Source organism: Zonotrichia leucophrys, chromosome 1, assembly GCF_028769735.1.
Source record: "Zonotrichia leucophrys gambelii isolate GWCS_2022_RI chromosome 1, RI_Zleu_2.0, whole genome shotgun sequence".
NCBI classification, from domain to species: domain Eukaryota; kingdom Metazoa; phylum Chordata; class Aves; order Passeriformes; family Passerellidae; genus Zonotrichia; species Zonotrichia leucophrys.
Genome location: NC_088169.1, coordinates 62,270,281 through 62,291,817, shown reverse-complemented (window position 1 = coordinate 62,291,817; position 21,537 = coordinate 62,270,281). Strand labels below are relative to the sequence as shown.

Below are 21,537 nucleotides of genomic sequence, written 5' to 3'. Positions count from 1 at the left end.
GGTGCGAGGTGGAAAGGAAAACGTCACCACAGACAAATCCAGCCCATTATCTGTGTGCCATGTGGAACCGGGGCTCTCCCCTGCTGGGCTGTGAGCCCTTCTGGGCAGGAGTAGCAATGCTTGTGTCTGCACCATGGAGCTGCCCTCCCCTGTGTGGTGCTTGGGGCTGGGGTGACACCTCACGTGTCCCCACCCTGACACCCCTGTCTGTAAGGAGGAATAGGGGCATTCATGTCTGCCTTGGGGTGAGCATCCAAACCTGGGAGCCCAGGCACACTCCTGAGTGTGCTGGTCAGATGTAGGTATATGCACTGAAAATAGCAGCCTCAGGAAGGCCAGGAGGACACCCAAAGGGTGCCAGAATTCTCCTAATGAAACATTTCGCATGTGTTCCTGCCATTGACAGTGAAATACTGGGTTGCAGACTTCCTTTGCAGGTAAATGTAGAACTGAATACAGGAGAGTGACTTAGGCTTCCCTCCCTGAGGAACTTTCGCATCCTGTATTTTACAAGGAGGATGAAATTTTGCTCTAATGGATTTCTGGCCAAACATTTCCAGGCTGCTGTGGGATAGTTTTATTTCTCCTTTCAGATGAGAGGAATAAGGTGGCCTTTGTGTCTGCAGGATCAAAGCCTGTCTTTTTTTGTTTCAGCATAAAAGACAATTACAAGAGCTGTGCTTAAACCACCATCTCACTCAAAGGCTTGTGCGAGTTTTCTGTGGTGGGAAAGGAGCCCTTTCCCACCTTCTCTTGCAGAGCCTTCCCACAGTGATGGCAGGGGCCGTGACAGCAGGTGGATGATGGCACTGCCATCTCAGCAGGAGTCTGGTGTGACAGGACCCATGGGAGGGTCTGTGGCCTGGCCCCCAGCAGTCTCTGCCATTGATCTCCACTGGAGATCTGTCTTGGGTGACTGGTGGGATGCTGCTGCTGCCATCAGCTGCTTCCAAAGTATTCCTGTAACAGTTGGTGAGAGGTAGTCACTGGGAATGAGAAGATCAGCAATAGTAACAGTCCAGCAAGGGAGTTTGCTGTACACATTGTTCCTGAGTTAGACAAGAGGAAACTCAGATGAGACTTCCTTCACCATACTACTGTGGCATGCAGGGTTTCCTGGCCATTAATGCTTTCTCCCTCACAGCCCATCCCCATCTCCATGATGGACCTGCAATTCCTGAATTTTCCCATGTGCAATGCACACTTCAGGTAGCCCTTGATAAAAAATAAGTCCTCAGAAAACACTTGCCCTCTGATCATCCATTCAAATTCAGAGAAAGAAGCAGTGACAGGGAACATGGACAGGGTTTTGTGGGAGCACATGCTTGGAGATCAAAGGGAGAAGCTCAGAGCAAAATGTCTTACCTTTCTTCACAGGTACATGAGTAACCTGTACTACTGCTAAATAATCAGATTTATTTATTTATTTATTTATTTGATAAACAGCAGGTTTTTCTCAGGAAAATACAATAATTCATCTGAAACTGTAGTCTCTTCCTCGTTATTAGAGAATCCACGTTTCAGTTTTGAGGGGATGGATGAAATAAGTACCAATTGTAACAGTGTGGGTTACCAAAATGGAATGAATTTTCCCCAGAAGCTATGACCATGCTGCTGGTCTTCCTGCTGACCTCTAGCACTGGCAACTTAGGGAGCACTTGACTGGAAGATTCACAAATAGGGAACAGCATTACAAGTTGAACTCAAAGGGTGGATTGCTAAATTGATCATGGACTCTGCAAAGAAAACATTCTTCTTTTCTCTCAGCATTTTGCTTTTATCAGGCACTCCCTGTGCTGCTGTAGGCAGAGCCCCTGACCCAGCCAAGATGTTGGTCCCACTGCATGAAGACCTTGAAGCCTGAGTGCAATGTACACATCTGCAGCCTTCCTCTTTTCCTTTCTCCCTTACCTTGCAACCTGTGACTAAGTATTTGCAGTGCATTCATTTCCTTCTCACGTACAAGAAGACCTCTAGTCTATTTAGTTCTTATGGGAAGAAAGCAGCCCACTTAATCAGCATTTTAAATAAACCCCAATTTGTATTTTATTCTGCTTTAGTCATATTTAATCAGTTTCTATTGTGAACATCCTTATACTTTTTTTCCCCCTAGGGTTTTACTCTGAATCAATATTTAACGTATTTGCCTAGTTTAAAATTGATGTCTCTTTGTTGGTTTTCATTATTGAACCTTCAATATTTACTCTTCCTTTCCTGTTGTGACATTTTAGCACTAGTGGTCCTTTATTAGATTGTGACTGTATGCCCTTGACTACTGCTGTTTCAGGAAGCCACTGAGGTTGTTTGCAGGGCTTTTTCTTTAAAGAAAGTCTCAGAAGAAGGTCAACACATCCCATTTTGCTCTTGCAAGCTCTTTCCTGCAGAAAATGGACCATTTTAACTGGGAACACTCATAGGAATGAGCTAAGTAAGCATGCATTTACATCAGAAAAGTTTCCTTCCTCGTAGCATTGAATTTTAATGTGACTCACTGCGTATGAGGTTTGGGTAGATGAACTCCAAAGTTTCCATCCCACCTACATATACACAGTCTTTTCTTCTCAGCATATTTAAACTGTACCACAAGATGGAAAAGTATGGTTAAAACTCAAGTGTCAAAATATTTGGGGAGAATTATGTGGCAGCACATTTAACATTTACGTCACATTTTAATCAGCAAGTCCAAAAGCTTTTGGAAAAGGAGGTCACTGTCATTCTGGAATTGATTTTCCCAAAGATAAAGCACTATAAAAGCAGTGGTAAAAATATTTGTTTCCAAGACCTGAGTACTTTACAAAATGTGTTTGTTCCTCTAGACAGAAATAGCCATATTTTTTATAATAGTGGACTTTCTTTCCTCATTATAGTTCCTGTCACCATGCTATTGTGTTGCCTAACCTTGAAATGAAAGCAGTTTTGTTAACTTTTTACAAATGCTTCTTGCCTTGTTGGGATTGAATTGCCTATCCCTCTCAGGGCCGATAAAAAAACCCCAAAAAATTTCATTTTCTTGTGTGTAGTAGTAAAAGGGAGCCAGTGTGCTGGGTAAAAGAGGAATTGAGCAGGAAAAAAACCTGAAAAAGAAGCCAGTTACTGCCTTTGCCTTTTTTTTTCTTTTGTTTTAATAGTTTTATATGGTCATCGTTTTCGGTAGCAAGGAAACAAAACCCAGTGTCTGCTCTTAAGCAGAAGTTTCAAGTTGAATCACTGAAAACATACCTTAAAATAGTATCTTATGAGCAACTTCTGTGTTTCATGATTTTGTGAAGAAACATGAGAACATTCTCTGATTTTTATAAAGAAAACGTCCCGAATGATTTACTTTAGGAAGTTGTCAATGTAATTTTTCTTTTGCTAATTGGAAGAACTCCAAAAACGAGATTTCAATGTATATCACAGACAAATTCTTCTTTGCATTTACAAAAAACTAAACAATTTATGTCATAAGTCAAAATCTCTCAATAAACTAAACATCTTTTACCCAACTTTTAAATTCAGAAGCATCTGTATTAAGCATCAGCAAACTCTTCTAGCATTTTTGCCCTGTTGTTTTCTATACAGTCCTTGTTTGCATGACATTTTGTAAAGGGATGATTTGATGATTTTTTCTCGCCTTGCCCTCCCCATACATGTACTGTCTTTTTGTACAGGTGGGTGTCATGAGTTCACTCTTCCATTTCTTCACCTTTATCCACCTTTATCCAGGTCAGAGATTTCAAAGGAGAACTTAGATTTCAGATTACCTGGTTTAAGACATCCAGGCATTTTAGAATCTCAGTTCAGCCAGGACTAGAGAAAGCAGCAAAGGAGCACAGCATAAGTGGAAATAGCTTGGGTTATATTTTGCAGTCACAGTGCGGTCTTTTGCGTGTTAGTGACTAGGTCAGCTTGGCTCTAATGAGCAAAGTCAGAATTGTGATTAACACAGGAAGTGTGAGCAGGAACATGCAATGAGCAGCAGCATCAGTTCATTTTTTTTTTACCCTAAGAATTAAAATGAAGTAGTTTATGTGTTCTTAAAAAAACCCAAAAGAACTAGTTTCCCCTAATAGCTCATCAGGAGAAGTCCTCACTGAGTGCTCTGCTGTGAGGTTAGGCAGAAAAGCTCCTGGCTCCTCTTGCCAAAAAGAGCAAGAATCAGAGGAAAGTGTCCCACTCAGCAGGTACCCAAATCCAGGTGTCTGGTGGGGTTGTCCTCCCAAAGAAGCCGTCTCTGACTGTGGGAACGGGCTCCCCTGTACCTGTGGGGGTGGGGGGGATACCTGAGGTGCCATCAATTGATAATCCTGGGGGCATCTGCTGCCCAGGGAGTGTTGCAGTAATAACATGGAATCACATGGACAGATGATGCCAGGGGGAAATGAGGCAGAAAAAGAATCACCACGCTGCTCCCTTCCTGATGAGGAGAGGGTGATGCCCACTGAAGGTCTCCCATGCTGCTGAAATAATGTGTCTCATAACCATCATCAGCCTTTAAAAAGCTTTTATTTTTAAAAAGAAATTGTCTTAGAATATGTGTGTCAGTAGGAAGCATGGGTTTTGGGTAGTACTGAGGTGTCAGTATTCACAGGGCATTTGGGACAAATAATTTAAAAAATTCCTGCAAGAGAAAAATACTATTTTGCACAGTTTGCTTCTTGATAATGGTAAGTGCTTTACACAATGAGGCAGTTATCAGTTTCTTTATTCTTATATTGCAAACACAGTTCTTACATTGCCTGTTTGCCTCAGAGAGATTGCTAGGTCATAAAAGAGATACTGAAGGAGAGATACTTCCCAGAAAATGAGGAAGAGATTTATAGTCATTAGAGAGAGAAGATGTCCTTACCAGAGATCCCTTAGACCTTCCTTCAGTCTCCTGTAAGTTACAGGACAGATGACACTTTTTACTTCTGGTTTCTACTATCAGAGGGAATCAAAATATTTGTTAATATGAATCACACTTTTAAAAACAAATAGCATTCTTCTCCTTCCTTCTTTTCATTTTGGGCATTCATTCAGTTAAAAAGGCAGTGCAGTCTCAATATTGTGATATGCCAATGAGCCCCAGTAATTTTGTGTGAATGCTACACACTTAGATGAGAAATCAACTTTTCAAGCAAATTCAAAAGCAGCCCTTAGAGAAAGCTGTCATTTTACACTGGTTGTCAGATAACCCTTGCTTGCTGCAAAGTTCTGAGTGTCCAAGTGTTTGCCTGTGTATGCAGTTCTTACTTAAATCCCAGTGTCCAGACTTTGTCAACATCCCCTTTCAGAATTACGTGCCCAAGATAGACAGGCAGAAGGTCAGAAGAGGAACAACAACCAATACTTAGAGTTAGGCCTCTATTTCAAACAGTGAAAGGTCTCTTTTGGACAAATGTTTTAGGAATATGTCTCTCTTTTTTTTAATTTTTTTTAATGGGAAAAGTGGAATAGATAAGTTAGCAGTTGAGATAGCTTCTTAAAGCAAACTCAGGTTTTTCTCAGAATCTCAGAATTTCTGCACTACTGTGCCTTCATTGTCTGCATGCGCATATTTAAATGGGCCTTTGCAGCCAATGGTAACCAGAAATCCTGGTAGCTGACCACCATGTATCTGCCTTGTATTTATCCTCTTATTCTTCCTCAGAGACTTTCTTGTGGTGGGATGTGTGGGCTCACTTGTATAGACAGAATCTATGCAGTGGCATTGTCCCAGAAATTTTAGATAGAATTATGGAATAGTTTGGGTTGGAACAAACATTTAAACATCATCGAGTTCCTACCTCCCTGCCATGAGCAGGACACCTTCCACTAGACCAGGTTGCTCAAAGCTCCATCCAGCCTGGCCTTGAACACTGCCAGAGATGGAGCATCCACAGCTTCTCTGGGCACCTTGTGCCAGGGCCACACCACCCTCACAGTAAATAATCTCTTCCTGAGATCTACTCTAAACCCATCCTCTTTCATCTTAAAGCATGCCCTTGTGAAAATTTCTTCCCCAGCTGTCTTGTGAGCCCCTTTAAGTGCTGGGAGGCTGCTAGAAAGTCTCCCTGGAGCTTTCTCTTCTCCAGGCTGAACAATCCCAATTCTTTCAGCCTGTCTTCATGGGAGAGGTGCTCCAGCCCTCTGATCTTCTGTATGGTCCTCCTCTGGATTTGTCCCTGCAGGTTCATGTCCTAATGTAGGGGTCCCAGCTCCAGAGCTGAAGCAGCACAGGTAGGGGTCTCATAACAGTGGAGTAGAGGGAGAGTGTCACCTCCCTTGGTGCTTCTTTTGGTGCAAACCACAAGCACACACCTTTCCTTAAATGCTAACTTATTTTGCAAGGGCAGGTAGGAAGACCTGAAAATATGTCCTTTGGTAAAAGCTGGGTTTGAGAATGCAGGTACTTGTGTGCTAGGAAGGGAGGCCATGAAGTGTGGAAACCCAGGGCACAGGGAATATTTCTCTGTCTGCTCTGGGGTGCCCTGACCCCCAGGGGAGCACTGACTTTAACCCTCATTCATAGAGAAAGTTTCCTAGACTTCAAGATAGACTAGAATCCACAAAAGTGTGATTGTAGAGAGTAGTGTAGGTGTACCATTTGGTGAGAAATTTAGGTTTTGGGATTTTTAGTGTGTTGTGGATGGAAGCAAGATGGAGGGCACAGGGGGTCATCCTGGGTTTCTTCTTCATGCTTCTTCCTCCTTCTTCTTCATGGGTTTGGGTGGCATTTTGTAATTGGGCAGAAAAGTCCACATTGCAGCTCTTTGGGATCAGTTATTGGGTTAAAAGGGAAAATAATTAGGTGTCAGTTCTTAATTGGATAGTTTAGTCTTAAAGGACTTTGTAACAAGAGATTGTAAGCCATTTTGTGCCTTCTTATGAAAAGCTGCCTAACTCATGGTTGTGAGACTGTTTTACTGATAAGAAATAATAAACACCTGAGTCCAAACATGAACTACCATCTCAAGTGCCTTCAATCCAGACCCAGAGAAGCTGATAATGAAGTTTTGATGCAAGGCTGCAGAGCAGCTGCTGCAGGGGATCAGTAAATGCTCAATCGTTTCTTTCTCATTCATGAGTCTCCATCTCTTGCACTCACTGGAGGAAGACACCCTTGGGCATAGGGCAGCTGTAGCATCATGGTTCTCGTGCCTGCTGTTCCCACAGTGCTGTGTCCAGAAATTAACTTGGCAAAGGCATCCCTGGGCTTTAAGCAGAGAATGCCCATGGTGCTGGAATCCCACTGGGTTATGGAAGTACACTTACTTTTACAATCAAAAACAACCCCTCCTCAGCAATGGAGGAAACAGAGCTTGCAACATACAGCTGAGACTACTGTGGAAATGTAAACAAAACCTAAATCTAGTCTTTGCAAAGGAACCTGCAAACCCTCTTGTTTAAGTGGGATTTGCAAGCCAGAGTGTGCCCCGTGCAGCTGGGGATACATTACAGGGCCAGTGGGCTGCTCAGGAGTGTGGTGGGTCTCACTTCTCTGGGGAGGGAGTCAGGAAGAGATGGGGGTGTGGGGATTGTTGCAAGCCATCAGAGCCAGACCCCAGTTTTTCTTCCTCTTCCTGTTGCAACTGCAGGAACAGCTCACATTCACAGGAGAGAGAGGAACCAGGCAAATCGGTGGGATCTTCTTCAGTGTGAGATCTTTGGTGGCTCTGCTATAGTTTGGTGTTTCTGTCCAGTTCTTCTGACAGCTAAAATGGATGTTTCATTGCACAGCTACTCAGTCATGTAATATGTAATGCTGTGAAGAGTTGAAGAATATACCTAGTTAAACCTAAATCTTAGATACTTTCCAGAGTAATGCTTAGAAAAGGATTTAGAGTTCCTGTCCTGTCAGAAACTCATTGCTGCTCACGTGAAGCTCATAACTCACCAGATGGCCAAGGACACAGAAATGCCTGAAGGAGCATTAAACAAGAAAAAGCAAGTTTAACCAGCAGGCAGACTGCTCCTGCCACTCTTGACACTGAACCCTCTTTCCCTTGAGCTGTTTGATGATTTGTGCTACTCTTTTATCTCAGTTCACCCCTCCTGTGTGTCTGACCTTTAGTCCTGGTTAGCAAAGTGGACTGAAATAAAAAGTAAGGATGCTCCTTCCTTTTCCTCCATGCTTTGCAACTCTCTCAATTATAATGGCAGAGCAAACCATTCTTCTGTCTGTCTGTTATGTCTGGTTTCTCTTACCTGCTTCTGTCTGTCATCTGGCAGAGTGCAAGACCTGTGGGAAATCTATCTTTCTTCTCCTCTGTCTTCCTTCAGTTCCTGGAACCACAGTGCCTGGAGTCTCCAGGATCTTTTGTAGAAATTAGCTACAGAAAAAGAGAAGACAGAAAGTTGTGAAGGAAAAAGTGAGCACCCAGGAGCATTCTGGAAAAAATTCTTAGCTGCATTACACATTCCTCCATGCTTGATGTGCCAGGGAGAATGGCCTTCTCACTTCATGGTGGCTGAGGCCATTTTCACCCTCAAGCAGCAATGTGGGTTCCTGTGCCTGGTCCCAGGTTTTGGGGTGGACTCCTCAGCCAGTCTGTGCATATCGCCCATGGCAGGGCTTGCCAGGTGGGAACGTGGCCAGCAGAATGGGACTGGGGCAATCCCAGCCCCAGGCTCCCTGCGTGCCCATGTCCTGTCCTTGGCACAGCTCCAGCTGCCTGGCCAAGGGCAGGGACGGTGGCCATGCCTCAGCTGGCCTTACAGGCCAGTTGTCCCCTTACAGGTCACAACCTACAGGTCACATTGGCCAGTGGTATCATCTGCAGGGATTTCCTTCATCTTCAATGTGTCCAGAGGTCTGAATCTCCACTGTTTGGGAACAGCTGAGGTCAGAGTTGATGGAGTTTGCCATTCATTGCATGAGGCACAGATAAATGTCCAGGAAAGGGCTAAACAGATCTGCCTGAGCTCATCTCCAAAGCCATACTGCTCACTCGCTCAGCTGTACAATGAGGAATGGAAACTGGGCAGCAAAGCCAAGTGGGGGCAGTGACACTGGCCCTTTTTGGGGTTTTGGTTTAGGAGATGGGTTGTGTGCACCTGTTCCCTTCTGGTCAGTGAGTGCCTGGGACAGTGGACTTCACTGATGGCTTGGGGGCGGCCTGCAGAGATGCCGTGGTCTGGGCATTTATTTAGTGGGATGCGGAGATGGATTGGGCCAAACACTTGCTCCTTGTGCCTTGCTTCTTGAGCTGTTTATACAGGGGATTTTTGGGCAGCTGTCTGGAACAGTTTGGGGTTTTTTCCATGCTTTGTGACAGCAAAGAGGGGGAAAGTGACCGCTCTGTGTGTCGCTTGGATAGCACAGGGCTTTTCTCCTGGAAGGCCTTGGTTTCTAAGTTTCTGACACCACACACACACACCCACCCACACACAAAGATCAATACAGTTGTGGAGTTTTTGTTTGCTACTGAATTGTGTAACATTTCAGTTTCCCCTGTGCCTCTTGAACGCTTTATCAAAAGAGCAATTACTGCTTGTTTCAAGTTTGTCTTTTAGATAACACTTCAGCTAAACTTTTGTTCTCTTTTTCAACAACAGTCCTTTAAGGGCTCTTTTGAGTCTCCTGACATTTGAAAACACACATGATGTCTTTGCCTCATTAGCTTTCACTGTGCATTGGCCACAGCAGCACAGAAAATGGAGCAGCTAAATGAGGATGCAGAAACAAGGAACTCCTCTGCTTGGCTGTGGATTTGCTCTGGATGCTCTACCCAGGCAGCTCCTGGATGATCCCCACAGGGATCATCATTGTGCTGCATCATCTCTGGGATCAAACTCATGCACCTGACACATGTCTGACACCTCACTGGGGTACTTGGTTTCGAGGGGTGGATCTCCTATCTCTCTGTGCTCCCTCAAAAATCTTTCACTTCTGCAGTGAGCAAAATTAAAGCCTGGTCTTCTCTTTTGTAACATGTGACTTCTTGTAGGATTTTGTAGGGGGATAGAAGATAAGAAAATAAAGATAGTGTAGAAAGTAATCTCACCCCTAAGGAGTTGCAGCTGGGCCAATTATCAAAGATGAGGAACAGGCCTGACTTTACCAGGCCACAGCTGTGACCAATGAGAAGAAGAGTGCTATAAAAGAGAGGGGTGGCCCCTTGAGAAGGGAGCTGGAATACAGGTGGCTGCTTTGTGAAGAAGGAAGGGTCGGTGCTCTGAGGAGATGCCCACGAGAAACACCAAGAAGGTATGGAACTTTTGTGATAAGGAGACAACAGTATGGAGCCCCTGTGATAAGATGACAACAGGATTTCTAACTTAACAGCTATCCCACTATCAAGAGTCTTCCTGACTGTATTCTTAGTCAGGTGCTAAATATATTGTATGCTAAAACTTGTTCAGGCTGCCTCAAATTTTTGCTCAGGTGTGTCTTGGCCACCATTGCTGTCAAAGCCTGGCTGCTGCTCTAGAGAGACACTTAGAGAATAGGAGCATGCCTTTGGGTGGATACCCTTCAGTTGCCTTGCAGGGATTTTGTATTCACATCTCTTCCAGCCTTATCTCAGTGATCTTCCAAGAAATATCAATGCTAACTAGTAGGAGAGAAAGGTGTTGGACCAGGAAGATGAATTTTAAAAGAACAAACTGAAAAATCAAGGAAAAACTCTTTTGCTTACTTGAAATAATCAATGCTGATACTGAGAATATAAAGGAATCATAACTGGGCTTGTTTGGTGCCAGCTATAGTCAGTGTTTCTCATTGCTAGAGGAGGCAGCATTTCCCCTTCCAAAGCCTTTTCCTCTTTTTTTAAATTTATATGTGTCATCCCAAACACAAGCTTGGACTCAGAAGTCTAGTTAATCATTAAGTAAAAACATTATGAGGACTAGATTTGTTCACATTCCTTTACAAAAATAGAGATGCAACAGGTAAGAGATTGTTGGATTCAGGGCCTTTGTGAAAAGCCTGACCTCAGATCACAGAATAATAGAATCACAGATTGGAAAAGATTCTTAAGATAAGATTAAGTTCAGTGGTAAACCAAGCACTGTCAAGTCCACAATTAAACCAGGTCCCTGAGTGCCACAACTACGCATCTTTTAAATATCTCCAGGGATGGAGAGTCAGCCACTTCCTTTAGGTGGCCTGTTCCTGCCTAGAGAAGAAATTTTTCCTAATAACAAAATAAACCAGAGGCCACTTAGTCTTGTCCTGTCACTTGTTACTTGGGAGAAGAGACTGACCCCGGCCTGGCTACAGCCTCCTTTCAGATAGTTGTAGACAGATCCCTCCTGTGATTTCCATATGATGCCTCTACTAGAGAAAACCCTCTTTTTTTTTTTTCTTTTTTTCAAAAAATGCAATCTTTTTTTGTCTTTCTGCAGCTTCAGTAGATGCAGGGCATGTTCCTTCTGAACAAAAGGCTGACACCCAGCAAGGGCATGGATAACCTAGTGCTGGCTTTTACCCTTCACCTGCAGGAGGATGGCAGGTGCCTCTGATGCAGCTCCAAAAGCAGGACTGACTCTGCAAACACAACCATGGCGAGGCTGGAAACAAAACCTCTTTGGTTTGGTGGTGCAGGGGGAAATATTTTTTTTTGGATGTGCTGTAGAAACCCAGCAAGTTCCTTCTCTGTTATGCAAAATTTCCCCTCCTGACAGGGAACTAATAACTGCTTGTAAGTGTTTCTGGGCAGCAGTTCCAGGGCAAAACTTGGGCCCCAGGCTCTCATGTGAGAGGCTGCAAACAAGAAATGGAGATTCTGAGCACAGTTACAAATTTTATGAGTGTTGCTGGCTTCAAAGCTTGACAACAAGCAAGCAGAAACTGCCAGGGTAGGAGTGAGGAAATGACCAGAGGCAGATGGAAAAGCAGGGGAAAAAAGAGAAAATGTGCAAAGGAAAAATGAGATAATAAAGGGAAACATGCCAAAGAAAGAGGAAGATATGCAAGAATATAGCTTTTAAAAAAGCTGAGAAGAAAAAGAAGAAAACTAAGGTAAACGCAGAGCAGACAGACTAGGATGTAAAATTTCTAACATTTAAAATCCTATAAAGTCAGAACGTAATGATAGAGTGTTCAAGCAGACACATGTGCAAGTGAACCAATGTGCACATGACATTTTGTTCAGTCCTGCAGGTATTTGTGTGCAAATTTTCATCTGGATCCAAAGGAAATGGAATTATTCTTTTCTTGGCAAAAAGCTGCCTGCTGTTCAGGAGAGCAGTGTAATTTATAATGTTGGGGTTTTTTCCTCCTGCCATGGTTTGCAGCAGAAGACAGGTACTTGAAATTCTGGCAGTGCCTGAGTTTTCAGCAGAGCAGCTTTGTCTTGGCTGTGACAGCCACCCTGTGCAGGGCCGGGGCCCTGGGAAAGCCCATCCTGCTGCTGTGTCAAAGCTGACTGTGGTTCACTCGCTAAAAACCGAGTGAGATTGAGGCTGAAAGTACATGAGAAGGTTGATTAACCATGAGTCAGCTTCTGTCAAATCAGATTGTCAAAAATCACTACTTTGCTTCCTCGCAGTTTTGCAAAAATAACTGGTATAATAAGTTTAATTAAAAATAAAATATTTTTTTTGTCCCATCTCTTTCTCATGCTTTTTTACTCCTGTAAGCATCTGGCCAGCTGAACCACCAAAAAATCGCATTTTATGTATTTCCTTCCATCACACAGTCAAATTATTTCCTGAAAAAAACCCAGGAAGACTAGAAAACACATTGAACTGTGTTAGGATCTAACCAAGGCACTGGTTTTCTTTCTTTGTAGGACAACCAAAACAGGATAGAGAGTATTGTTGCAACAGCCTCCATGAATGACACTTCTAGACCCATCTCCATCTGGAAATGGGTTTATCAGCTGGAAGAGTCACTGCCAGTCTCTGCTGGAAATGTGGGACTTGCAGCTTTCCTGGGAGAGCCTTGGAGGTGTGCCCTTCTCCCACTCCATCCAAACCTGGGAGCTGACAGTGGCCAGGCTTCTCCAACCTCTTCTTGTCACTCTCTGACCAAGTAAAACCTAAGATTAGCTCATGCACTGTTATTAATATTTCACTACTCCTCCCCTTTGCAGCAAATGGATGGCTTTGATCAATAATTCATGGCTGGGCGTAGCCTATTAAATTTGAAGTGGGGTGTATGCTTTCCTGTTATTTATTTATCATTGCTTTTATTTTACAGGGTGTTTTTTCCCCTGCTATTTCATTTTTCACTTGCTTAAATGCCTCTCCTTCAAAGTTCAGACTGCTTGCAGGAAATTAATCTTACGCCTTATGACTTTTAAGTAAGACTAAGCTCTCTGCAAGGGCCCGGGACTGAGCCACAAGGAAAACTTTCAGACCCACTCAGCCACTTCAGTGCCAAAGATCTCTTTGAAACAAATGACTTGGGGAATTTGGTAACAAATCCAACTGCTCAAAGCTCATCCCTGGCCTCAAGAGCTATCTGCTTTTTGATATTTGGGATATTTGGCTACTTCTGCTGAGGGAACAGCCTGCTCCAAAACCAGCAATCAGGTGTTGCCCTGTCCCCTCCTTTGCCACTGGGGGCTGTTCTATTGGAACCCTCCTGAACACAGGTTTTGGGGAGTGTAAATCTTCCTGGGCTGGAATGTTGTAGGTTGTATCACTTAGATACAAGTGGCCTTCTCCTTTGTGAAAACAGTCTACTCATGTCTTATTTGATTTTTGTGGCTCATCTTGATTCACAAATAAGACAGATTGTAGTGAAACTGAGATAAAGATTTCCTTGGAAGATTCTAAGACAGATTACTGAGTATAGGGCTTGGAAATTGAAAGCTGTACAAGCATGGGAAGTCATAAACCAATCTCCTGGCCATTATCCTCCTGGTCATTCCTGTGCCCAGGTCCAGGGGAAAGGGTGAGGTTTGGAAAGCTGCTGATCTGAGACTTACCCTACCAAAATCATGCTTTTCAGTATGACTGAACTTCTTTCTACATTCCTCTTTGTCCAGCCTTGCCTGTATGCAAGCCTGGGTGTCCCTCCTTGACCGAGTATAAATGTCTTGTTGCTGATGGGCACTCGGGGCTGCCATATTTGCTGTGTGGCTTCTTCCCTTCATTCCCACCTGTGTGCATGGCATGGGCCATCACTTTCCCTCTCCTCCACTGGGAATGCCCATACCAGAGGCCTGCAGGAGCTGGTGACTCCTGCCATGGGCTGTGGTGGTTGAATGGGGGTTGAGACCAGGTTTCTCATGGAAGGAGGGCATAGTGGCAGACTTCAGCTGGAGGCAAAGCTCTGGCAGGGGTAGATCCACCCTACTCCTTCCTGCATGGACAGATTCAGACAAAGAATGAGAAGCTCTTGTTGTACCAAGAGATATTTCACGATATCATGATTCCACTCTCAACAGACCCCAGCATCCATGTTGGGACAGGTTCAATGGGATCACCCAGCATTGCTTTGCATTCTCAGGGCTTTTTCTGGCATATATAATGCAGGAGGAACACAGTGTAAAAGGTCTGAGTTTCACATGCATTCTGCAAAGCCCCATCTGTAGTATTCTCTCTCCTGCAGAGATCACAGGTGGCATTTCAGGGTACACTGCTAACACAGACCCAGCAGTGGGTCAGATTACCAACTGGCACCTGAGCACATGCCATCAGAATAATGACTCCTGCTTCACAAAGCCTCATTTACCTTTCAACAGCTTTGAGGTTCTCAGGGTCCATATTCAGAGGCAGTTCAGTGCCTAAATCACTAGTGGTTACAGGAAGTATCACTGACTTTCATAGAAACAGGGACAGAGTCACACAATAAAGGCACAACTCAGCATCAAGCTGTAGTGGGAATTAGACCAGGTCCTCTGTACTTATATATGAGCAAGATATTATTTGTTAAAAGGAGATAATTTTAAAATAATTTCCATTATTTTGATTTGCCGTAGTTTTTCATGGCCCAGGATGTTCCTCTCAAAGGGTTAATTTAAAATTGTGCTGGCATTTAGCCAGATGCTTTGCAAGGTCCACAAGAAGCTTTCATTCTGCTTGGAAGATCTGTGCTGCAGTCCCCACTCTGCTCCCTACCACACACTCCCCACCCCAGAGTGTGGCCTACAACCTGTGACCAAATCAGCTGGGCCGAGGAACATGTGGCATTATATCAGTGTGATTTTGCAAAGTAATGGTTTTTGGAGAAAGGCATTTCCTAAAGCAGAAGCAGCCTGCGGGAAGGCAAAGTTCTTGGGAGATTGCAGTGGGCAGTTAAAAATGAGAGCACCAAGAGGGGGATGTGCCAGGAAAGGCCCACCCAGGAATACACAGCCCGAGTGCCCATAAGGAAACGACTGAGCTGCGGCAGAGCCCAGCTCTCTCCTCAGCTGGGCATCCCTGCAAACCCTCTCCTGACAGCCAGAACACAGCACTGCCAAAACTGCTGGACCTCTTCTTAGGCAGATGCCCCAGATCCTTCAAATATAATTCCCATTCTTTGGTGGAAGTGGGATTACTGGTTCCTACCTGCTTTTTGGGTTGTCACCTACTTTGCCAGGAAAATATCCAGGCCTTGTGGCAGGAGAGCACAGGCAGTTTCTTGTAGTGGGAGAGACGATAAGAAAATAAAGATAGTATAGAAAGTAATCTTACCCCTAAGGAGTTGCAGCTGGGCCAATTATCAAAGATGAGGAACAGGCCTGACTTTACCAGGCCACAGCTGTGACCAATGAGAAGCACAGTGCTATAAAAGAGAGGGGTGGCTGGGTGAGAAGGGAGCTGGAGTCAGGTGGCTGCTTTGTGAAGAAGAAAGGGTCAGTGCTCTGAGGAGCTGTCCACGAGAAACAGCAAGAAGGTCTGAAACTTTTGTGATAAGGAGGCAACAGTATGGAGCCCCTGTAATAAGATGACAACAGTTTCTGCCCACCCCAAGGCAGCTGGTGTGAAGGGGAGGGAGGTGAGAGGCCTTTGGCAGGCGAGGAGGCTGAAGTGCTCTGTGACTCACAGCTGTGGCCCTGGCTCAGGGGTGGAAGCAAGGAGCAGGTAACTCATGGAAGGCTTTGGAGCCTGTGGTAACACAGTCTGGCTGATCTGCAGTGAAATGTGACTGCATTGCACAGGCAGCAGGATGGGAGTGTCAGCACTGCCAAGAGCACTTGGAAAGAAAGGCCCTTCAGGCACAGGCACAATAAGGGTCAAGACTTGTGAAGTGGTGTAGTGGTGACAGCAGCAGGGAAAAGATTGGTTTTGACCTTTTCAGCTGTGTCTCAGGGGCATGGTCTGTTAACAACTATACTCCTCTCTCTGCAAATGATTGAACACAGTGCATGCTAATTTATGATTCTTAATTTATAGATAATCATCTTTTATATTTCCTAATGTCTTTTCCTGTAATTGGAGGACCACCTCTCCTTTACTTTTTTTTACCTTTCATGCACATAAATCTCAAAGCAGTTGCCTTGATATTTTGGCCCGAAGACTGAAGCTGTAGGTCAAGTGTATTGTTTTTCTGAGGTGGGACAGTAATGGACATTTAACTCAGTCCCACAGCACAGCCTGTCCTAACACCAGCTGGCCTGTTCCTAGCCATAAGCATACTTTGTGTCAAAATGCAAGCTGTTTATATTGTAGAGTTACAATTCAACGCCCTGTAGGAAACCAGGACTATAGTAATATCATGCCCTGTATAAGAAATTACTTCAGAGGCATCATTCTTATGGAATCCTACATTGTCAACAACAACACATCATGGAATCCTACATTGTCAGCAACAACACAGAGGTCCACACATGGGTACAAGTTAACCAGGTACAGGTAGGAGATAATTATTGCGCTGTCCCACTGAAATGTGTTTCAGTGCTGCCCAGTAAAACTGCTATTTGTGTGACACTTCAAGGATGCACAGAGGAGGGTGTAAATACTGTGTTATGACAGGACTTCAGCTGGGGTTGTATCTAAATTTTAATAATAAAAGGTTTAATAATATTTGGTGAGACAGCATTAGCTGTACAGGGACAATCCAGCAGGTCTTGAAATAAGAAAAAGGGATTCATGATCCACGTGTCAAACATGTGTTTTGTTTATGTCTGCCTCATAAATCCATCATACTTTAAATCTCATCGTTGCTCTCCTTGTATTTCCAAGCTTGTTTGAATGCTTCTTTAACACAGCTGGTGCCTATGGGATGTACTAGTATTGAATCAATGCTGAGTGTTGAGCTCAGTCTAGGTCATGTGATATAAAATATCACGCAGCATGGTGGAAACTCTGAGTTGCTCTGCTGCCTTCTGCTATAAGCTGTAACAATTCAAGAGAGGGTTAAGCAAACATATCTGATAAGGAAACACCCACCCCAGTTTTCCTGTTTGAGTAGGATGTTAGATTTAGAGCGCACATCCCTTTGGTGCCTTCTTCCTTATCTCAGAAAAGACATTGCAGCATTTAATGGGATATCATGGAGACCAACAAAAGTAATTTAGGATTTGGAAAAGGTCTGTAAGAAAAAAGCTGGGGCAAACCATCAGGCTCATGCAAAATATCCTGGAAAACAAAGAGGAGCTGTGGCACACCTTATCAAATAATCAAATACTATAGAGGAAGTATTTTTTCAATAGAAGTGAGTAACCAAAAATGCCTGGAAAGTGTTTCAATGTACCTCTGAAGAGAGCAAAAGTATGCTGATTCAAGGATGGATCTTAATTAGGGAGATTTGTTCATGAAAGGGCTTCCTGGAACCTCTTTACAACAGCATGTAGCTCATGGGCCAGTGAATGACAGCTTTTTCATTAAAGACATACAGTTTGGTAATTGTTTTCACCTGCCTGCTTTCAGAGGTAAAAGTCAGAACAGAAGTTTTTGAGAAATCTGAAGGATGATTCTTCAGCCTGCGGAAAGTGGCAAGAATCTTGCTGTTAAGGCAGAACACTTCTTAAAATCTCTGTGGGACTGATTATTAACTTTTCTCTCTTGATGTGTTTTCAGACCTAAGCCTTCTGCAACGTTGCATTGTTGGGGCTTGAAAGTTGTGAGGTGGTGTGAGGAGGGCTGTGTTCTTTCTTTGGCTTCCCTGTTCAGTAAATGGTTGGACAAACTGTAGGGAGACACCAGGATAGTACTGGGATGGAGCACAGCAGATCAGAGGACAGGGGAGAGTGCTCAACTTGTTCAGCCTGGAGAGAAGAAGGCTCAGAGGGATCTTGGCATCTACACCACCCTAATCAGAGCTCATAGAGAAGATGGAGCCAGCCTTTTGTCGGCGATGAACACTGATAATGAAAAGGTCACAAGCTGCATCAAAGGAAATTCCAAGCACTTGCATGGAGGAAGGGAGGGCAGTCCAACGTTGGCAGAGGTTGTGTGGCGATGCTGAGGAGTTTCCATGCCTGGTGACTGTGCCCCAGTCTGGCCTGGCAGCCAGCCCTGCCTGGTGGGTGAGGTGTCACTCTGTTCCATGCCTCAAGTTGTAGCCACCCTTAAAGGAAACATTTTGAGGGTGCCTGTATTCCCTGAACAAGAGTGCTACTAAAAGGAAAGTCACAGAGCAGTGGCCCATATGGAGAGCTGAGGTGAAGAAGTAGAGACCCGAGACCAAAGACTTCGTTTCCTTATAAAGACAAAAATCTATTGCACTATGAGGTTTTGTCACCGCTCACTTCCCTCTCGGCTCAGTTGTGGGCTTGCACTCTTGGGCTTGCCTAGCTGCGCTGCAGAAAAGGAAGAGTTTCCTTGTCTGCAGTGACAGCTGCGTTGCAGTCCCTCCGCCCTACAGGACGTTTGGTTTCTTTCAGAAGTTCTGCCCTTTCCGTTGGATTTGCAACTGCTGAGCTCTTCGTTGCTCTGACCCACTGCTTGAGCCCAGGAGGTAAGATCACAGCATCTGGTGTTTTTTTGGCAGGCTGCTCTCACTGAGAGCCCCAGCAGTTTAACTGCACAGGAAATTGTGGCTGCCATGAAAAAAACAGCAGGTTCTGTATTAGCATGAAGCATTTTCCAGTAGTCTTGTGCATAGCATTTCTACTGACCTTCAGGAAAGTGTTTGATAGATTTAATTTGGCAGAGTGGCTTTTGGCTGAGTAGAATGGTAGTCTTGGAGTTGGTATTGGCTTGGAAGGGCATGATAAAGTAAGAAGCCATTATTTAGATTGAAGTCTGGATCCATGTAAGAAGGTAATTTTAATTTCAGTGATGAGAAACACTGATTCAAAAGTATAATGTATTTTGGCTTGTAGTGCTTACAATGTAATCTGCTGGCTCTTAAGACATTTATATCAGGTTTTTAGAAATGTAATTTTACTTTCCAGTGGATAAATAAAACTGATTCATGTTAGAGCCTGATTGCAGTAGGAACTTCTGCTTTTAAAATAGTGACATGGGGGGGGTCCTAATGTTATAGTTGCCTTTTAAGATCTTGACTGGTGAACCTGGTCAGGCTGGTCCCTTGCCTGCTTTGGGGTTTCAGCTCAGGCTCTGGATGAATTGAGAGTTGTGAATGTCTACAGATATTTTAGGTGGTACTATTGTGAACAGGAGCCCCCAGGCTTAACTATCTTCTTTGTAAGAGCAGTAGCCTTGCTGGTTTTGTCCTATAGTGATTCCCTCAGCACATGGATTTGGTTTGAACACTGGAACTTTAGGTCTTTCTTATCGCAACCAAAGTCTCAGACCAGGCTGGCTGACTGATCTCATACTGCTACAGGTGTCAGGTGAAGATTATCTCTAGCAAATGCAGCTGGCTGCTCAGCAGATGGGGTTTGACCACCTTGCTAAAAGCAGATCACACCCTGGCACCCCTCCCACAGAGGAACTCCATCATGTTTCACCTTCCTCCCCTCTTGCCTGCCCACTCTGGCCTCCTGAGCTGGCGAAGATCTCATGAGTAGACAGGAGATGTGGAAACCCCCTCTGTGGTGGGAAACTCCACTGAGAAGCAATGCCAGAGCCAGGAGGGACTGGGAAGTACCTGCCTGCTTGCTGGTAACATGAGCGGGAATTTCTGCTTCCATCCTGACCATAAGGTCCAGATTTACTTAGCTCAGAAGCTGAAGGTCAAAAAAGGGATGTGTTATCTTACTGGGTTTGAATTTGCTTCCTCAGCTTGACCAGAGTGTCTCCTTGGACTGAATATTGTTATGGTCATAAGATGTTTGTACTTAAACAAATCTAGTGGTGTTGCTCTTCTTCGCTTACTCACAGAACCTACCACACGCTCCATTGTCTTGTATTTTGCTCTCAATTTTTTGACTCCATTTCTTTCTGATTTCAGTCATGAGCAGTTTAAAACAGCTGTATAGCTTGAAGTAGAGTTATCTTGATAGAGAACCTACTGTAAAAGTCATTACCATATGTTTTTTATAAAGCATGAAAGAACTAGGAAGAGATTGAGTAAAGGGGAAGGAAGGAGATGGGGGGACCAGGGGCGTAAAGTACATTCAGAAATGTAGCCATTTTCATACCCAGCTCCTTCATGCAAAACAGTAGACTCCAGTGAAATGCTGATGCAAAATGTAAAATATTTATCAAAATGAAAAATATTTAGGAAAAAATCTGAAACAGTGTTTAGGTGTTGCAGGACAGAGTACAGGAGAGTCTGTTGGATGCTCTGTGCATTTCCACAGTTATCCAAGGGGAAAGCTGTAGGATGGGAAATAAATTCCTGCCCCTTGATGAAACAAGTAGGGTGTCCTGGACATGGAGGCTGTGCCAACAAGCAGGAGGGTGGCATGTGAGAGGCATGAGAGGGACATCCAATGACCAGGCTTGGGGACCATGCCATAAAGCCAAATCATTATTCAGAGGAAAGGGGAGCAGGAGGGCTGTGCCTTCTGCTGCTCCAGGTGCTGCTTGAGTTCCCCACTGCACACTGCAGCTCCCAGCACAGCACCATCACAGGATAGGGGTCCAAGCAACAGCACAGCTGTAAAGGAGGGCTGTGTTCAGATGTGCTTTTCTTTTTCTAGTCTGATCTTGTGGGTGGAAGGGCCTGGTCACTGCTGGAGTCACTGAGGTGTCCTGCAAAACTGAGGACAGAATTCAATTCCTGGCACGGGAGAGACAGCAGCAGATTCATAAATCCTTGTGGAACCAGGCAAATGCAAAAATGTGATTGTATCTTAAAACCTCCTTTTTACAGCTGGAACATGTTTTTAATATTTTCCGTGCGCAGAGGAACTGTTTTCCTGCAAATGATCTGGAAGCAGAGGCTGTCTTCTCTCTTTCTTGCATCAGTTACCAGGCTGCCTCAGCACATTTGGGTCAGTACTTCACGACCTGACCCCTCACCCTCAGGCTGAAGCACACAGGAATAGGAAGAGAAGATTCTATCTGTCCCTCCAAGGTTTTATGCCCATCTGCCAGCCCATCTGTGCTGTGATAGATTCTCATACCTACATCCAAAGCAGACCCTGCAGATGCTCTCCTCTTCTCCCACCTTTGTTAGTGAAGATGGAACTGGGTGGGACAGGGGTTTCCATGCCAAATGGGACACCTGTTGAATGACTGAAACTGTTTGTCAGTTTGAGAATCAAAATGTTCCTTTATCTATGGAAAGATTTTCTCACTTTAAAGCCAGCTAGCCTGTGTTGATAAAGAGATGAGAAAGATAAGTGACTCAACAAGAAAGGTAGGGTACTGGATCTATTTTTTTTTTTTTTTAAGAAAAATTGTACAGACTTTGATTGA

At 44.2% G+C, this 21,537-nt stretch overlaps 1 protein-coding gene across 10 annotated transcripts in view; it reads left to right on the top strand.

Moving 5' to 3' along the window:
- Positions 1 to 21,537, top strand: part of LCP1 (lymphocyte cytosolic protein 1) — a 50,668-nt gene that overhangs the window by 1,632 nt on the left and 27,499 nt on the right. Inside the window, exon 1 of one of the 10 annotated variants that reach the window (XM_064714668.1) lies at positions 10,100 to 10,150. The exons of 6 other annotated variants lie outside the window; for them this stretch is intronic. The gene's annotated coding sequence lies outside the window, so the exon portion shown is untranslated. Of the gene's footprint in view, positions 1 to 10,099; positions 10,151 to 15,651; positions 15,716 to 18,533; positions 18,722 to 21,537 lie in introns of those variants that run through there. 3 more of the 10 variants (XM_064714650.1, XM_064714642.1, XM_064714677.1) reach the window with 3 other exon arrangements.